Source organism: Panthera leo, chromosome A2, assembly GCF_018350215.1.
Source record: "Panthera leo isolate Ple1 chromosome A2, P.leo_Ple1_pat1.1, whole genome shotgun sequence".
Taxonomy (NCBI): Eukaryota; Metazoa; Chordata; class Mammalia; order Carnivora; family Felidae; genus Panthera; species Panthera leo.
The window spans coordinates 131,324,992-131,343,037 of NC_056680.1; the positions used below are offsets into that span (position 1 = coordinate 131,324,992).

The window sequence follows — 18,046 nt, forward strand, 5'->3', positions numbered from 1 at the left end:
ATGAGTAGATCTCCTTTAAATGTGTATCTATTGATGCTAATATGGGTTGTGCCTTTTTAAGAATGGAAGATTATTAGTTTTAGAAGTGTGATATCCTTATTTGACTCTAGTTACAAACATGTATGATATATAAGTGAAATACATGTAATGTGAAATTTATAGTGTAATAAGCATTCTCTGGAGACTACAAGTACAAAAAATATTGGTATTTTCTAATTTTGATTATCTTTGTTATTTAGTGGAAATGGTTATTTTGAAACATAGCTAGAGAAATTAAAGATTATATGTGGATATTTATATATTACGTTTTGAGTAAATTTGGCTTGCATTGGTTGAAAGGAAAGACGACTGGATTAGGACAGTTATACCCAGCTCCAGTCCTATCTGTGCCGCTTACACTCTCTGAGATCTTAGATAAATTACTTTCTTCTGTGAATCTTTCCTATAAACTATGGAGGAGTTTATAGGGTGAGCCAGAGGCAAAGGAAGTCTTCCCAATTAGAAGATCCTGGTCATTCATTGACAACTCATTTTATTTCGGGTCTCATGCTTGACCCAAAGTTTATGTAAGTGAGTTCTCTTCCCTAAGATAATTCAGATGTGAATATTCCATTTTCTGAAATTTACCACTAATAAAAGTAGACTTTGGAATGTAATTTTGTACTTTTTCAACTCTTAACAACCCCTTTGGTAACCTCCGATTTGTTGAGTATGCTAGTTTTGATTTTACTTTCCATGAAATGCAGAGGATTACGTTAGTGGTCTTTATGGAGAGATTTATTATATCATTTAAAATACATTGTCATATAACACGATTTTTGCAAAAAACATATAATTTTGTTTTGAGTTCTAAATTTTATTTTATTTTATTTTATTTTAATTTTTAATGTTTATTTTTGATAGAGAGAGAGAGACAGAGCACGAGCAGGGGAGGGGCAGAGAGAGAGGGAGACACAGAAAACGAAGCAGGCTCTAGGCTCTGAGCTGTCAGCACAGAGCCTGATGTGGGGCTCGGACACATGATCCGTGAGATCATGACATGAGCTGAAGTCAGATGCTGAACTGACTGAGCCACCCAGGCACCCCAGTGAGTTCTAAATTTTAATATTGATTGAGAAATTCAGAGTAGATATTTCAAACCAAATGTTTTATTTGACTAAGTATAGTTTGTCTATTAGGTTTTCTACAGAATAAGTCAAATAATGACTTGGTAGTTCTCCATGACACATATTTTTGAGAGGCTTTTTTTTTTTAAACTTGAAAATACTGGTAGTAAAAATTATTTCTAAGAAAGACACAGGTAAATAAGGCATATTCTGTATTTTCAGTAGTTTTTAATTACATGTGAGATGGAGAAAATGCTATGCGGGTTGATTACTTCTGGCTAAAAAAATAAGGGAGTGCTTCATGGAGGAGATGGTAATTGAATTGAGGTATAGTGCAATTTGAACAAATAGAATTTGAGAGGTGAGACACAGTCTAGATGGAGCAAATTGAGACTTTAAAGGCTGATCAAGGCAAGCATGAAATGGTTGATTCTATTCTGGAATGTAAGGGAGACTAAGAGGAACAATATATGGGAGAGGCAGATTAGGTGCTAAAATGAAGGGCCTTAGGTTTTGGGCTAACAAGTTTTGATTTACTTGGTAGATATTGAGGAACCCCTTCTGTTAAATGACACTAATTGATACATTCATAAGGAAAGGCGCCAGGGAAATATTTCTATGATTTGAAGTCAAATTTATTGAATTTAGGTATTCATGTGTTTCAGTTCTCCCCCATGTCAGTCTCATAGATTATAAAAACATCTTATATATTTGGAAAACCTTGTCAGATAATGGTGTATTCTGCAAGTATTAATGGTAAGAGAGGTATTTAAGGATATTTAGTGGATGTGAGGGCTATGAATTTGAAATTGTCATTGGAAAAACAGGAAAAGGACTATCATTGTAGAGGTGGAAGAGACATTGTTTTTAGGCTGTTTTATAGAGACATCTTTTGGTATATATTTAAGAAAACTTGAGTGCTCTTGAGTAAACAGAAGGTTTGAGATACAATTCTGAAGACATATAAGCCATTATTAATTTGAAGAAGGGTCAGAACCAGAATATTCAAGTGAAGATGTTTAAGAGGCAGTAGAGGATAAAGAGCTGAGTCAAAGAGAGGATGGAAAGTTGCACTCACAGGCTGTTTTAGATAATGAAATTAAATAGCAAGCATATCTTAACATGTAAATGGATTATATGCCAAAAGAGTTTTTATTGGTTGGTCAGAACACAGACCACACTTTCCTTGATAAACCATGTTATACATGGCTTTTATGTCATAGGCTCTAAGCTCTTCAACTTAACCTTGATGTCAAAAAGGGGCGATCCATGTCCCTTACAGAGCTTGCAAATAATATTTGTTAATACTTACCATTTTTTTTAAAAAAATATAAAACTTGTTAAATCTTAAAAATTGAATCTTTCTATGTCTCTGTGTCTGTCTGTCTCTCTCTCTGTCTCTCTGTCGCACACGCGTGCGCACACACACACACACACACACATTGCTTTTTCAACCTGTCTTAAAAATTCACATTTGGCAAGACTAAGCCTGCATGCCTACACAACAAAGGCAGTAGCAAATACAGTCATCTGAGAGGGTTAAAACCCACCCCTTTTGAGACTTTACCTTAGTACCCTACAACTTTATTTTATCTTACACCCACCTGCTTCAGTCTTAGCTTTGGGTATTTTATGAAATATATATTTGGAAAACTTTGTCAGATTGGGTGTATTATGCAAAGAATAATGGTGAGAATGGTGTTTGAAGATATTTGATGGATGTGAAGACTATGAATTTGAAATTATCTTTGGAGAAACAGGAAAAGGACTATCATTGTAGAGGTGGAAGAGACTTTATAGAGACAATGGTATATACTTAAAACTTGAGTGCTCTTTTGTGAGTGGTATTTTGTGATCCTCATAATGTATTTGTTTACCATATTATTCTTTCTAGTAATATTTGCCCTGAAACCTAACCACGGCACGCAATAATTTTTGTAAGTGAAACATGCTCGCATTACAAATGAGATATCACGAATAGATTCCCTCTCATTCTAGTAGGTTTGGATTTCCCCCCTTGTCTTCTGTTGTCTGTGAATTCTCTGAAGGACTTCATTCCTTCCTTAACTGTTGACTGTTTCCTTCGGCTAGAAAGAATATTACTAGATTTGTATTTCAGAAAATAAACAAAAAAGTAAAAACCCACTTGGCTTGTGTTGTGGAGTGCGGGTTAGAGGGAGTTAAGACTGGAGAAAGGAGATTGTAAAATCAGTAGGAATTTTACATCTGCCAGTCAGGAGAGAGGTGTGGCCTGAATATATACATTCGGGTATTGTTTGCCACAGGTAGTGGTTGATACTGGAAATACAGTGGCTGGTTAAGACATGGTCTAGAATGAAGTCTTGGGAAAAGTGACATTGAGGAGGTACTCCTAAGAATAGGAACTAGTAGAGACTGAAAAAAGATCTCAGAGTTAGGAGAGGAATTCAGAAAGAGGAGTGTCATGTAAGCCAAAGGGAGAGTTTTAAAAAGGAAGGAGTGAAAAATAAACTGAGTGAGAGAAGTTACACAAATCAAGAATTAAGAATTCACATTTGGATTTGTCAGCTAGGAAGTGATCCTTACGTTGATTATAAAATGTTTAGCTTTAAGGATGTGAGGATTTAGTAAACCTTTGACCATCTATGTGAATTTGTTCATGTTAAAAGAATGAATCTTGTTTATTCTAATCCTAACAAAATATTCTTGTCATATAACAGCATCATGGGAAAAAGAAAAAAAAACCCAAAAATTTATTGACAAAAATAATCAAATGATAAATGAATAATAATTAATTCTACCTTCAATGACTATATAAAGTTATCATCTAAACTGGGAGACTTTTAAGAAGGAAAGGGAGGGGCGCCTGGGTGGCTCAGTCGGTTAAGCGTCGACTTCGGCTCAGGTCACGATCTCGCAGTATGTGAGTTCGAGCCCCGCGTCGGGCTCTGTGCTGACTGCTCAGAGCCTGGAGCCTGTTTCAGATTCTGTGTCTCCCTCTCTCTCTAACCCTCCCCCGTTCATGCTCTGTCTCTCTCTGTCTCAAAAATAAATAAACGTTAAAAAAAAAAATTAAAAAAAAAAAAGAAAAAAAAAGAAGGAAAGGGATAACTATTAATAATTATAGTAAGGATGAATGTCATTTAACCCCTGCAATCAGGGAGGAATGCTCACCCTGATTATAGTTCACAGTTCACATTTATTGAGTGCTAGCTATGTGCCAGACGCTGAGAGGAGTTCTTTACCAGTTTGTCTGATTCAATGACTACGGATTTTAGTTGCCAACATTATTAATTCTTTCTCTGTATATATTGAATGTATTGACAAAAATGCTATGTGTAATTTTGATGACCTTGTCGAACTTAACTTTTATTTAAGAAATACACACATACAAAAATTGGTACCCAGTGTATACCAAATTATGTCCTAGAGAATGGAGAAATGAAGATGATTAATAATAGTACTCATTGTTAATGATCTACCAGTGTAGTTGAAGATCTGAGAACAAAATTTTAATATAATATGGTAAAGTGTCATGATGATAGTGTAGTTTGTGAAGGCCACAACTTGTATTTTTTATATTTTATGTCCTGTATTTCTTAGGGTTGAGTTTATAGTGTATTAAAACTTGGTAAGGTACAGTTTGCTTTCTGCAGTAAAAAACAAAAAAAAATACCAGTGGAAAATACAAGGCATAGGTGATTATATGGATAAATGGGGTTTTCTCTACCCTAGAAAGTATATTCTGCGTGTGTGCACATGTGTGTGTGAATGTGTGTGTGACGGAGAGAGAGGAAGGGAAGGAGGGAGATTAGTTCTATATCACAAAGGGATACATTTCCATATCTATAATGTAATTTTAGCCACACTCAAGCTATATTCTCTGAAGGGTCTGGCATATTTCTCTGACACATCTGGTAGATATGTATGGCATTAATTAGCATAGGTATTGCTATAAATGACATGTCAGTCCAGGACAACAAAAAGTATTTGTTACTGATGTCAATCATTCATCCTTTGTCAGTTCAAAAGGCTTCCCTAAAGGAATGCACATTGATCTTCACTGATCCAAAATACAGCAAAACCATTCCTGTGTTCTAGAAACAAAAGTGGAACTACCTATGTTTGAAAAGCCATATGGAGACATTCATACAGAAAGTGCATGTTTATAAATTTGAGTAGTAAGACTGTTACATTAGGCCAAGATTAATTGAATCTTTTGAAAAGAAAACTGCAGTTTTCTGTAATCCTAAACTCTAATCTCAAATGAGTTTGTTTCCTCAAAGCTTTAATTTTTAGTAGCCTAATTTGTGTTTTTGTTTCATCTGGAGATAATTTTGGAGTATGCCAGGTAAATATCCCTTACAATGGTTAAAAACAAAGGTGACCACACGAGTATCAATTTGTGACTACACTGATGGCTTAAAGAAGTACTCTTCTGCCTCTGTATCTCTGGTTTTCTTATCTGGCTATTTTGATACAGATACTGATTGATTTTGTTTATTTATCATAATCCTATTATAGTTTTCTTTTTGTAATAATAATCACAAGTGTAATACTCTTATATATCTGAGCAAAAACTGGCTTTAAATGATACGTTTCCCCAAAACGTCTATATTTTATTTCCAGTTTTTCTCCAAAAGTTCCCCCTATATTCTAATTTATTATTTAATGGAACGCAATATGAATGACTTTAAGAGAGTGTGATCTAGGGTATGGCACAAGTTGAAGACATTTATCTTAATATTTCATTTTAATGAGGCAGAAAATATCCATTATTAGAAAACTATAATTTGATAAAATTTGTAGAATACAATTAATTCCCTTAAAATTATGAATGTTCATACCACCATGGAGCAGATAATCATACATCACATTTCAGTGTCCTTGTAAAGGTAGTATGTGTTACGTTTTTACATCTTAGAGATTTGCTAGAGAATTAACATGAATCAGGATTTAGGACGTACCCATGTTGTGTACTTTAATTTGACCAACATGCTTTGTTTGAATAGCAGTTCCTAACCTTTGTACCATCTTTAAAATTTTTACTCCAGATCTCTTGCCCTGCCTACAGACCTTCTGCTATCTGTTTCTGGTCTGTCTCATGCTCTTGAAATCATCTTTTTTTATTATTCCATTAAAATTTTTAAAAATGGATTTTCCTTTACACTTTTCTAATCATCCTGTAATTCTTTAGCTCTAAGACATTAAAATGAATGAGTAAAAATATTTGATACCTAATCGTCTCTGCCAGTCCATTCAAACTCATGGATTTGCAAAATTATGTTAAAGTCTTTTAAAAATACATTTGAGTAGGCTTTTGTAGTCGTTTGGATTGTGAATATTAATTTTCTCTTGCTATGCTGCTTAGCCATAAAAATGAAAAAGAAGATGGATGTGGGTTTCTTTTAGTGGTGTTAATTTAAAGTACTTGATTTATTTATTATAATATTCAACAATGGCAATTCCTATTTTCTCTGTTCACATCAGATCCAACAGAAAATAATGAGAAGCCCCCACCCACCAGCACAGTAAGAAAAAGTTTGATGCGTTTTGTAATAATTGATTAAAAGTATAATTTCCCCCTAGATCAAACAAATAATAGAAGTCTGTTGAAGCTTTGTCCTGACCTATTCTGGAAGTAGAAGAATACCCTGGAGAAAGAAGCATTGTAAGCACAAAGAGTAAGACTCCTCAATCCTGGGAGAGAGAATTAAAGTCTAACCCTCCAAATGTAAGTCATCTATACTCTATATTTTCCATCCCTCAGTTTTTGTAGCTATTCAGGTATTAGTAGAAAAATATGTGATGCAAATATTTGGATGTATTTTCTGTACAAAATATATAGGTGTTTTTGCTGTTAACCTTAAATTTCTATTTGTGTTAACATTTTCTGAATCGTAACATAAGGTGATGCTTTGCAATAATACTATTTACTGCAGAATGGATTATTTTTAATTTTATCTTCTGGCAAAGAATTGTTAAGAATTTTGAGAGTATTCTGATGAAAAGAAGGTAACTTCCTTTGATTTAATATCAGCAATTGTGCCATCATAATCCCTTTTTGCACTAAACTTTAGTTCTTTCTTTTTCTTTTTTATTTCTTTATATCTGAGAATAAGACTATCTTAATATATCTATTTAAATCCACCTTCCAGTAAGAGAGACATTAAGACCTTTTTTTCACTTTGCATAGTGAAAATGAATTGGAATGAATTTGTATCCATAATCCACTATAAAAATATATAAATTTTGTCAGCTCAGTGTACTGGAAGGACTGATTCCCTATCTCATTAGGAAGAACTTAAAAGATGTGTGTTCATGATTATATAGAAAGAATTCAGTTGCTGTTTATAAACTGGTAGGAAGAATGATGATTAAAGGCAATGCTTGTTTTGGGAAAATTACTTGGGAAGAAATTTCTTGTCAGTTGTCACTTTTATCTGAAAAGTTACTTACTGCATCGCCCTTGTGATAAGGCACTTGATATGTGATATACGGCTTACTGCCAGAAATTTGACTTTCGGTTAACAGTTGATAACCCTTTTCATTCTTCAGTGAATGAGCTCAGTGGAAGAGTATTGTTTTGATTTTAAAAAGTCTGAATCATGGAAATTATGTCAAAATTGAAACATGAATTTTACAGGTTTTAAATGTGATATTCTTATTGACATAGCATCTGACAAAGTTGTCAAAGTAGATTGCAGTAAGAAATCTTCATAATTTATCAGTTCACATTTAATATTGTTTAGAACATTTGATAGAGCCTGGAAACACTCTGGCCATTTCCAACACTACAATTATGAATTAGGATTTTTGAATTTAGCATAAACTATGTAGATAAAAAAAACTTTAGTGGTTTTTGGTCTTAGATATTTAGTTCTAAATTTTTCTGTCATTGAACTAGATAGAGATGCCTTGGGAAACATTACAAACATTATTATTCCTTTTGCTGATGTGAAACAATTGTTCCTTATGTAAAATTTTAATATTTGCTATTGAAAAGTGTGACAGAAATTTTAAAAAGTTATTTAGATTTGACGAGTAAGTGGTAAACTCTTATTTACAGGTTTGAGATTGATGAAGGATTGGAAAATATTATTTTTACAGAAAACTTTTGTGGATCTTCTCTACAATATTGTACATTGTAATATGTACAATATTACATATATATAATCAATGAATATAGATTAAGTATACCAATAATAACATGCTTGAATCTCATAAACATAATGTTGAGTGAAAAAAACCTAGCACAAATGAATAATGTATGTATGATTTCTTTTCTATAAAGTTCCAAAAAAGTGATTACAGCAAAATTAAGAATAATAGTTAAATTCTAGGTAGGTGGTAAACACTGAGGTAGAGTTTCTAGGAGCTTCTGGTATGTCAGCAACATGCTATTGATTCACTAGGCTGGTGGTTGCATGGATATTTATGCTATGCACAGCCATTAATGAAAAGCTAAGTGCATCTTTGCTAAGATCAGGTATAAGGCAAGGGTGTCCTTATCACTTCTATTCACTATTATACTGGAAATCCTAGCTAAGGTAATAAGAAAAGGAAATAAAAAGCAGCCAGATTGGAAAGGAAGAAATACGCATTTGCGGATACCATGATTATCTATGTAGAACATGTCAAAGAAATCAACCAAATAAAACCAAAACTAAAACCTCCTGTAAGTAATAAATGATAACAAGTTTGCAGAAAACAAGATTAATATACAAGTCAGTTGTTTTCCTTCGTCCCAGCAATGAACAACTGGGATTTGAAATGAAAAATAGAGTACCATTGGGGCACCTGCGAAGCTCAGCTAGTTTAACATCCAGCTCTTGATTTCAGCTTAGGTCATGATCTCGTGGTTCATGAAATTGAGCCCCACATGGGACTCTGCACTGACAGTGCAGAGCCTGCTTGGGATTCCCTCTCCCTCTCTCTCTGCTCCTCTTCCTGCCTTTCTCAAAATAAATAAAACTCAAAAAAATAAAAATATAGTACCATTATATTAGCACCAAAAATATCCTGAAACCCAGGTACAAATCTATTATCTCTCTATCTATCTATCATCTATCTAACTAATATAAAATACAATATTAAATATATATAATATAAATACATACATTAAAATATATAATATTTATGTTAAAATATTAGACTATAAAATTCTGATGAAAGATAAGAAAATCAAAGATCTACAGGATATTCCATGTCTCTGCAGAAACAAATGCAATATAATTGTAATGTCGCATCTTCTTTCCTTGATCTACATATTCAACACAATCAGAATAAAATGCCAACAGTTTATTCTGTGAATATTGATAAACTGATTCTTAAGTTTATCTGGAAAACAAAAGACAACAAGTAAATAATATTATATTGAAGAAGAACAAAGTTAGAGGACTGACACTCCCTGACTTCAAGACCTTGTATAAAACTACAGTGATTGGGCACCTGGGTGGCTCAGTCAGCTGAGCATCCAACTTCAACTCAGGTCATGATCTTGCGGTCATGAGTTTGAGCCCCGCATCAGGCTCTGTGCTGGCAGCTGAGAGCCTGAGGCCTGCTTCAGATTCTGTGTCTCTGTCTCTCTTTGTCCCTCTCCTGCTCTTGCTCTGTGTCTCTCTCTCTCTTTCTCTCTGTCTCTCAAAAACTTAAACATTTAAAAAAATTTAAAAAAATAAAAATAAACAAGAGCTTTAAACAGATCTAATGAAAAAAGATATACACATGGAAAACAAGGAAATGAAAAGATGCTTAGTATTTATTTCATTAGGGAATTAGGAATTAAAAAATGAGATATCACTACATACCTATTAGAATGACTAAAATCTGAAACACTGACATGCCAAATGCTGTCAAGAATGTGGAGCAAGAAGGACTGTGATTCATTGGTGGGAATGAAAAGTGATACAGCCACTTTGGAAAACAGTTTGGGAGTTTATTATGAAGTTAAACATACATGTAATACTTACCATGCAGTCTAGCTATTGTACTACTTTGTAATTACCCAAATGAGTTGCAAACTTACGTCCACGTAAAAATTTGTACAAGAGTGTTTATAGAAGCTTTATTCAAACTTGGAAGCAACCAAGATGTTCTTCAGGAGGTGAATGGGTAAGCAATCTGTGATACATACATATAATGGACTATTTATTGATCAAGAGAAATGACCTATTAAGCCACAAAAAGACATGGAGGAAATTTAATATTAATGAATGAAGGTCTCTGAAAAGGCTATATGCTGTATGATTCCAGCTCTCTGACATTTTGGAAAAGGCAAAACTACGGAGACCTTAAAAAGATCAGAGGTTGCCAGAGTTATGGGGAGGGACTGATAAATTAGTGGAGTTTTATTATTTTTATTTTTTATTTTTTTGAATAGGTGGACTTTTAGAGTAGTGAAATTACTCTGTATAGTAACGTAATGGTGGATACATGACATTATGAATGTGTCAAAACCCATAGAGCTGTATAAAACTAACAGTGAACCCTAACTCTGTACTTTAGTTAACAGTGTTGTAGTATGAGTTCATCAGTTGTAGAAAATGTACCACACTAATGCAAGATGTTAATAATAATAGAAACTTTATGTATTTTGGAGATGGAGAAGAGAATATGTATGGGTCTCTGTGTACTTTCTGCTCAATTTCTCTTTGAATATAAAACTACTCTAAAAAATAAGATATTTTAGATAATTTTTTGTAAGTCTAATACAATTTTAAAAATCAAAAATCTCATTGATTTGGTTAGTTAGAATTCTGAGAAAAAGGTAATTTCAAATTTGATCTGAGTATTCAAAGTTAAAAAGATGCAATTTAAAATCAATATTTTGTGATCTCGCAAAACATTGTTTCATTTGGGGAAAGTCCTAATGTCCATGAAGGAAGACTTCTATACTTGAATATATTTAGTAACTTTTTATGACAATTTATTTACCTAGCATAAATGTATCTTTATTTTAAGATAGATGTTTCAGTTTTGATTTTAAAAATAAATACTTTTTTTTGGTAATATAACACAAATTCATTCTGTAATAATGAAACATTCTTCTTTATTGAGTTGTTCATAGCTTCTTTCCTTCAATTTTAATACATTTTGTGCAGTGGTCCACCATCCTCAGAAATACTTTTTTACTTAAGTAAATTAAAGTTAATTTGTTAATTTTAACATTAGTATGTTGTAAAAGAAATGAAAAACACAGATGCTCTTTGTATCCCATCTTTGAATACAAATTTTCAAATATAGATTTGGTTTTAAAAGTACCAGATATGGACTCCTTCGTAACCCCTTTTAAAATTTTCTTTCCTTTTTTATTTCTTCCCCTCCCTCTTTTTCTCTTTCCTTTCTCCTTTCTTTCTCAGTATATTCTTTTGTTTAATTTTCCAAGGAGTAAATATAATCTTATTTAACTGGTTGACATTAACAGAAACGAGGAATTTATTATTCATAAAAACGAAACAGAAAAAAAAAAATCCCCCTTTTCTTCAGATTCTGGATACAGCTAGGCTCAACACAAATGTCTCGGGAGAATGCATCTGTTGCTATTGCATTTTTTTTGTTTCTTTGAAAACTTGGCATTTGTAATATATCTATGATTTTGATTTGTCTTGGCCAAAACCCAGATTACCAAGGAATTACATTTTGAACATATTCAACTAAGAATTATCTTTGTAGCAACTTTTCCCTTGCCATATTGAAATTTTGGGAATAAAATCAGATTTTGTTTCAGAAATCAGCTATGTTTCTTCCTAGTGCCAGAATGATTTTTTTTATGTTAAAGAGACACAAAGCAATACTTAAAATCTGAAACGTATTTTAAGCATACCGTGTAGGAAATAGTCCCATTTTTGCATTTGACACACCTGGGGTCAAATGTTTGCTCTGCCGTGTTATTTGTTTATATTGATCTTGGATTAAGTTTGGCATGTGAGAAGTAACAATAACAATAACAACAACAACAACAACAACAACAACAACAATAATAATAATTTCCTTATAGGCTTAGATGAAGATTAAATCTCCAAGCACAAAAAATACCTGGCACACAGCAGGTATTTAATTAATGGTAGTGGTCTTTCTCTTGCTTATTTTGTATATATGTAGAAGTGTGTGTGTGTATAAATGAATGTGTGTGTATATTTGTATGTATTTATGTGTTTATATACATATATATGTATATTTATGTGTTTGTCTGTATCCATTTATATATCTCTGTCTCTATCTCAGTCTCTGTATCTCTTATAGCAATGTGCAATATATAGCCATTTATTCCACTTACTAAGTTCTGAAGCAGAGAATTCTTCTGGAAATGATACAGTCTGGAAAGGAATTCTATCACCACATGGAAATATTTAAAAGCTTATTATTTCTTTGTGCCCTAGTATTTTCATAATTTTATATTTAATCTACCTGGAATGTGTATACATTTTTAAAAGATCTAAAGAATATTTTTCCTTTAAAAATTCCTGGCAGACAACAGAATTCTTTTTTTAATCTCATTCAATGTATAATTCAGAGAATGATCTATTAATTAGTACACATTGATTTGAGTTCAAAAAGATGTGCACTGTCAGTTTGAGAAGATGTTTGGGAATATGGAAAACAAAATAACTTATATGTCTGAAAAGAAACATGTCAGTTTTAACAAGATAAAAAATGCAAGGTTGAAGTTGAATCTTTCTGAAAAATTGACATTTGTATGATTTTGTTTTCACTAAATAGCAAGGCACCAGTTTCTTGGGGGCAGCTTTACAGAGCTGTGTCCATAACTGATTTGAATCTTTGTAGAATAAAAATTTAACAAAATAAAGTGTAATGTTCCATGTTCTCTTCTAATAATGTAGACTTTTTTAGCAAAAGCAGCTGTTAATATCTTAAAAAAATTTTTTTTAACATTTATTTATTGTTGAGAGAGAGAGAGACAGAGTGCAAGCAGGGGAGGGGCAGAGAGAGAGGGAGACAAAGAATCCAAAGCAAGTTCAGGCTCTGGGCTGTCAGCACGGAACCCGATGTGGGGCTCAAACTCAAGAACTGTGAGATCAGGACCTGAGCTGAGGTCAGATGCTTGCTTAACTGACTGAGCCAACCAGGCACTCCAAAAGCAGCTGTTAATATCTTAAGGAAGTAGCGCATGCCTGAATATCTCACCTGAATTTGTGTCTTGTGATTTCTAAAAGACTACCTAAAATATTAACTAATTAGTTGCTCTCAGACACTGAAAGAAGGGTTGTAGCAAAGGACAGAATGCTTAAAGACATAGGATGAGATCCACCAGGATAAGTATTAGGAAAGCCTGACCTGTTCGTTTGAAGTGATTATTATTAAAAAACAAAAAAACAAAAAAACCCTAACTAGTTAAAACTTGTATTTTTCTCACACCTCTTCATATTTTAAAGGCAGGGTAGTGACGATAAAACTTCTTGTTAAACCTAAAGTGTATGGTGGCTTCAGTCTTTTCGAAAGACCAGTGAGTTACACATTGAATCCACCTCCAAGTTAATGATGCAAAATTATATCTGGGACAAGGGACTCAGTATTCCTGGGATGAATAACTTTTTTTAGTGGGTGTACTGATGACCTGGTTTTGCGGGGTTGACAGTTCTGTCCATGTAACCACTATTACTTAAGTGCCCCATTTTGAGGATAGCCCTGTGGGACAACATTAAGAAGCAACAAAGTGGTCTTGGGTCAGGTATCAGAGTATATTGAAGGTGTATGTTCTCCACAGATAGGCTCTGAAGGTCATTTCTGCTGAACTCTCTTAAATGTTTAGTGATTTTATTGTTGTACAACTTAAAAGGTCCAACTTCTCTTTTGGCAAATAAGGGTATACCATTTTTTTTTTTTCTATATGTGGATCATATTTTAGGTTTGTCCAAAAGGCATTATGTGTATTAAAACCTAATACCTTTACCTAAAGTAAGCACCCATCAGTCATCTCAGTTAACTTAAGCTAAATGAAAATATTTGTTAATTTGCTGATCTGGGCAAATTAGTTAGGAATGTTTTTCACTAAAAATTATTTTAAATATTCTGGTTAGTTCAGAATCCAAAGGGTAGCTTTCCTTAAGATTTTTATTTTAAAATATTGTAAACTTTCAGAAAATATCATTATAGGCATCCAGATAACCAAATTTGACATATGTGAATATTTTGTTATATTTCTTTAGATTTCGTTCTTTTTAAGAAATATAATGCCACAAATACAGTAAAAGCTATGTGCTTTCATCCTGTCTCCTTTTCTCTCTCTTTCTTTCTGTGCTACACTGAAGTTGGTGTTTATCTATATATCTTACCTTTTGTTTTTTGTGATTTTAAAATTAATGGAAGTGGCATCATATCAAATCTACCCTTCTGAAACATTTTTACTTGCAAAATTATACAGGGAATTTATCCATATTGATACACACGTCTGATTTTTTAGTTTTTTTTAGAGTAAGCTGGTTATATATATGTATATATATAAATATATATATAAATATGAATATATATATAAAACACATTCATGATTTTTTTAGTTGTATAATGAAAACTGCAAAAATCATAAATTATGTGTTGATGAATTTTCACAGAATGAATGCATCTGTGTACCTAGTACCCAGTTCAAGAAGTAGCATGTTACCAGTACTATAAGAGCCTCCCCATCTTTTTTCCTCCTTTTTGTTACTATCCTTCACCCAGGATATTCTTCCACCAGGGAAACCATATCCTGACCTCTCACAACATAGATTCCATAGATTCATTTTCTCTATTTTCGAGCTTTATATAAATGGAATCATTTAGCATATGATCTTTTGTGTCTGGCTTTTGTTTTTATTTTATTTTTTATTTTTAAAAACTTTTTAAATGTTTCTTTATTTCTTTGGTGGGGGGTAGGGGGGGGGAGAGAGAAAGTGCTAGCCAGGCAGGGGCAGAGAATGAGGGAGACACAGAATCTGAAGCAGGCTCCAGGCTCTGAGCTATCAGTACAGAGCCCGATGCCGGGCTTGAACCCACAAACCGTGAGATCATGACCTGAGCCGAAGTCGGACATTTAACTGACTGAGCCACCCAGGCACCCCTGGCTTGTTTTTAATATTAGATTTACGAGCTTCCTCCACATTATTCTGTCTATCTGAGTGTCTACCCTGAATGCTATCTAGTATTCCAATACGTGAATATATTACTGTTTATTTATTTCCATTTTATTTTGGGACATCTAGGTTGTTTTCTTATTTATAACTATTAGACATAATAGTACTCTGAAGATTCTTTTACATGTCCTTTACATATTGTGTGCATCTATATAGCTAGGAGTAGAACTTTGATAGAATATATACATCATCATATCAATTTAGTATGTGTATCCTAGGTTATCTATATCATAGTGTCAACATTAGTGGATACTGCATGTGGTCTTCTGAAGTGCTTGTCTGTCCCAGTTTACCTTCTGACCATCAATGTCTGGGGTTTGAGTTCTCCATGCCTTGCCAACACTGAGATTGTCTTTTTCCATCTTTGCTATTTTGGGTGATAATAATTAATTAGCTTTTAACTGCTTTATAACATTCCATGGTTTGAATAAAGCATACTTATTTTAAAAACTCTTCCTTGGTAGATGAACAATTTGGTTGTTTTTCATTTTTTACTATTTCAAACAATACTGTAGCAAATATATCTGTATATTTCTTGTTATGCATATGTTTGAGAGTTCTCCTAAGGTTACAACTTGAAGTAGAATGAGTTTTTACAATATCATGTATTTATTTCTTCAATACACTACTATATTTCTAATAGGGTTATACTATGAAGTGGTAATTTTAGTTTTATTGTAAATCATACTCATCAAGTACAGAGTATAAATGCTGCTTATTTAAGAGGCATTATATAAAATGTAATCTCCTAGGATTTAGGGGAAATGAGTGGGGAAGAGATGAAGCATGCCACACATCACCTGGCATATGGGTTAAAAAAAGCTTCCATTATTATTGTTTCCACTGTTAAATTACTCCTGATTATGTTCCTATAAAATGTTCATTCTAATGTCCATGCAAAATCCATGTGGATTTTCCCAACCATCCACTTAAAGGTAGCTTCCTTCAATGTTTGAAATTTCTTTCTTTACTAGAGTTCTCTTATTCCTGCATAATGGAGTCATTGTATCTATTTGATCTTGATTTTTGATTACCCAGTGGCATGTATACTGATAGTTTGGAAAATTTATGTAATTTGAAAAGTTTATATCACATTTATGACAGTCTTACTGAAGGTTTGGTCCTAGGCAAAATGGTGATGTGGAGCCCAAATTTGCTTTGTTGTTTCCATTGAGATTTATGAAAATAGCATGTATTCCTATAGTTTTTAGTAGATCATACTAAGATATTTATCTTTTCTATTAGATATAAGAACAGAGAGAGTCAGTATTGGTAGAATGACCAAAGCAAGACCTTTAATTTAGATTTTTTAAAATTTGACACTATCAGTGAGGTGGGTCAACATTAATCCCAAAGAAAGGAATCTAATTAGTTTATTTGTTGCCATTACTTTTTTTTTTTTATAGTTTTCATCTCTTTGCCATTTTTCCCATGATCCTTAATTAGTCTTGATCTAGTCAACCCCTAGTTTCTCTCTTCAAATGAAGAGTGCACTATTGCTCTACAGAATCTTTCTTTTTATTAATTGTTTTTATAATTTTTTTTAACATTTTCTTTTAACATTTATTTATTTTTGAGAGAGACAGAGACAGAGTATGACCTGGGGAGGGGCAGAGAGAGAGAGAGAGACACCAAAACAGGCTCCAGGTTCTGAGCTGTCGGCACAGGGCCCAGTGCAGGACTTGAACTCACGAACTTTGAGATCAATAACCTGAGCCAAAGTTGGCTGCTTAATCAACTGAGCCACCCAGGTGCCCCCAGAATCTCTTCTATCACTATCCTTCCATCTTGTTCATCATGGGCATCAACACTGTTTTCACTAACAAATGTGTTTCGAATTAACGAACCAAACTTCAACTCAAAAATTCCATGTTTGGTTTTCAGAGTAAATTGTACAGATAATTTTTAACAGAAACTCAATTATTGCCAGCTTCTTAATTTTTCAAAATCTTTTATACTTAACTGGTTATTTGTAGGCTTGTGCAAAAGATAGTTTGGGTTTTGTTGTGCAGTTTAAAATAATATTTCTGTTGCTTTCCTACTTTTATGAATATTTTCTTACGGTTCAGTGCTTTAAATTTGAGTTTGTTAGTTTTTATTATCTTTTTTTTTTTTAATTTTTTTTTTTAACGTTTATTTATTTTCGAGACAGAGAGAGACAGAGCATGAACGGGGGAGGGGCAGAGAGAGAGGGAGACACAGAATCAGAAGCAGGCTCCAGGCTCTGAGCCATCAGCCCAGAGCCCGATGCGGCGGCTCGAACTCACGGACCGTGAGATCGTGACCTGAGTTGAAGCCGGACGCTTAACCGACTAAGCCACCCAGGGGCCCCTAGTTTTTATTATCTTAAATCTAGTTATATTTGAATTTATGTCTGCATAGATCATGAATTGAGGTGGTTAAAGAAATCTAATTTCTGAATAGTTTCATTATAGAGTTGAATGCTCATGTATATGCTTTTTAAATGCAGATACCTGAAAAGAGTAATTTTTGTTTTCTACTAGATTTTAAGAATCAGTGTCTAAGGTATTATCCTATTTCCCACTCTCATTATTTCCATGCAGTATTATATAAACTCCTGTATGCTTTCTTCAACCCTGTGTCCCCAGTGCCCAGAGTGGTGCTGGTGTATAGGCCACCTTTAATAAATACTTGGTGAATCAATTGATATTACATTTTTGACACACACACACACACACACACACACACACAGAGAGAGAGAGAGAGAGAGAGAGAGAGAGAGAGAGAGAGAGAGAGAATGCACATGTAGGTGAAGGACAGAGAGAGAATCTTAAGTAGGCTTCATGCCCAGCACAGAACCCGACTTGG

The 18,046-nt window shown here is 33.4% G+C and overlaps 1 protein-coding gene across 1 annotated transcript in view; it reads left to right on the plus strand.

Moving 5' to 3' along the window:
- The window catches only part of FOXP2 (forkhead box P2), a 539,953-nt gene that overhangs the window by 39,346 nt on the left and 482,561 nt on the right, over positions 1 to 18,046 (plus strand). The window contains exon 6 of the mRNA XM_042922589.1: positions 6,675 to 6,819. The gene's annotated coding sequence lies outside the window, so the exon portion shown is untranslated. The remainder of the gene's footprint in view (positions 1 to 6,674; positions 6,820 to 18,046) is intronic.